This window comes from Aedes albopictus, chromosome 2 (assembly GCF_035046485.1).
Source record: "Aedes albopictus strain Foshan chromosome 2, AalbF5, whole genome shotgun sequence".
NCBI lineage: Eukaryota > Metazoa > Arthropoda > Insecta > Diptera > Culicidae > Aedes > Aedes albopictus.
The window spans coordinates 513,624,634-513,627,133 of record NC_085137.1 but is presented as its reverse complement, the minus strand read 5'-3'; positions in this window follow the sequence as shown (position 1 = coordinate 513,627,133).

Sequence of the window (2,500 nt, the reverse complement as noted above, 5' to 3'; positions counted from 1 at the left end):
GAGCGGTAAACTCTATGTTAGTACCACTTTTATCAAATTTGTTATTCTAAAGCCATGCTGAGTTCATCGGCTGCTACTAATTTGCTCCGAGAACGTTGCCCTCCCGGTGCTGCCCGAGTGCCAATCAGCACTCGAGGTTTCCGCGCACGACTCGGATAGTCCCCGACGGTGGATATATCCTACCCGACGAAGAGTTTCCCGACACTGAAACTTCTCCCGCAACCGAATTCCCGGGCAGATGCCAAGGTCGGTCCTGCGATTCCGGTTGGAGACGGCTTCCGGTTCACAGGCGCCCTGACGACCATGCTCCGGTGCTTCTTCCCGATCGCTCTACTCTGACAGTCCCCGGCGGTGGATCTGTATTACTCCGACAGAGAAGTCCCCGACGAAAGACGTTCTCCAGTTACCGCCCGTGTGCCATTGAGCACAATGACTTCACGCGCACTACTCGGATACTCCCCGGCAGTGGATCTATCCTACTCCGACAGAGAGTTCCCCGACGTAGGAAGTTCTCCCGAATACCGACCGAGAGCCAGTAAGCTCCACACCTTAATCGCTCACGACACCGGTAGTCCCCGACGGCGGATCTACCACACGCGGACGGAACTACTACGCTTGCCCCGGATTGTCTCTACGATCATTCATTTGCTGCTCTCGCCATTTCCGCTGGAGAAACGACATTATCTTTATCACCGCAGCATTCACCGCGTTCCAGCAGGCTTCGTCACGGCACATTCTAGTCACAATGTTGTCGGCCCTTATACCAGCACCGCAGATTGCTGTCATCTCGCTGCGTTCCACAGTAAAACGTGGACACTCGAAGACAACGTGTTCCGGCGATTCCTCGACATCTCCGCATTCAGGGCAGAACGGCGACCCTGCGTGTCCGAACCGGTGCAGATATTTCTTGAAGCAGCCATGACCTGACAAGAACTGCGTCAAATGGAAATTGACTTCTCCGTGAGCTCTGTTCACCCATTTCGTCAGATTTGGAATAAGCCGGTGGGTCCACCTTCCCTTCGCTGTGGTATTCCACTCGTGTTGCCACTTCGCCATCGTGACGACTCGCGCTGCCTTCCGAGCTCCTCTAGCGCCCCTGGCCTCGTAGCACTCTTTGTCCTCTTCCAGAACGAAGACGATAGGGACCATTCCGGCGATCACGCACACCGCATCCGATGATATCGTGCGATAGGCGCTCGCCACTCTCATGGCCATCAGTCTGTGCGTGCTGCAGAGCTGAACGCGATTCCTCCTAGTTTTTGTTGCGGTCGCCCAAGCCGGACCAGCGTACCTTAGGATCGATGTGGACACGCTAGCTAGTAACCGCCTCTTGGTACTGCTGATTGCCGAGTTGTTCGGCATGATCCTCGACAATGCTGTGATCGCCTTTGCTGCTTTTCCGCAGGCATAATCGACGTGGCTATTGAAATTTAACCGGTCGTCGATCATAACGCCGAGATGCTTCAATTCCCGCTTGGAGTCTATGGCATGTTCCCCGACTATGATTGCAGCCTTCTGCACCACCTTGCAGTTGCTGATCAGCACCAGCTCCGTTTTCTGGTGGGCTATGGATAGTTTCTTCCTCTGCATCCAGTTCTCAACAGCATCTACCGCCTCCGTAGCAAGTATCTCTACTGCTTCTAGGGACTCGCCAACTACCACCAACGTGATATCGTCCGCGAATCCGACGATTTTGACGCCTGTCGGTAGCTGCAGTGTCAGCACCCCGTTGTACATTGCGTTCCACAACGTCGGACCTAGGATAGACCCCTGTGGGACGCCTGCACTTATCGTGACGTTCTTTTGCCCTGCACTAGCACAGAGTCCGGTTTTCGAAGTAGCTACTGAGAATCCTGCAGAGGTAGTCCGGAACCTTCATCTCGTGCAGCGCTGTAGCGATGGCTTCCCAGCTTGCGCTGTTAAATGCATTCTTCACATCGATCGTGACGACGGCACAGAAGCGGTTACCCCGTCGTTTTTTCGTCCTTGCTTTGTCGGCTGTAGCAACAACCGCCTGGATAGCATCTATCGTTGACTTCCCTCTTCGGAATCCGAATTGCATCCCCGACAGACCATGCTCTCCTTCCGTGAAAGTTGTCAGCCTATTGAGGATGACTCTTTCTAGCAGCTTGCCGAGCGTATCCAGCAAGCATATCGGCCGGAATGAACCTGGTTCACCGGGGGGCTTGCCTGGTTTCGGTAGCAGTACCAGTTTTTGCCTTTTCCACTGAGACGGGAAACAACCCTCATCTAGGCAGATCTGCAGAGATGTCCGGAACATATCTGGGTTGGCCTCGACAGCTGTTCTCAACGCTATGTTGGGGATACCATCCGGGCCGGGCGCTTTCTTCGCTTTCATTTTCTTGGCCGCTGCTATCAGCTCGTCGTTGGTGATACTCACTCTCTCCTCGCCTGTATGGCCGTATGGAGTCGGTGGCCATATCGTAGGTTCGTGTTGAGGGAACAACCCTTCGACGATAACTTGCAGCTTCTCTGGGCA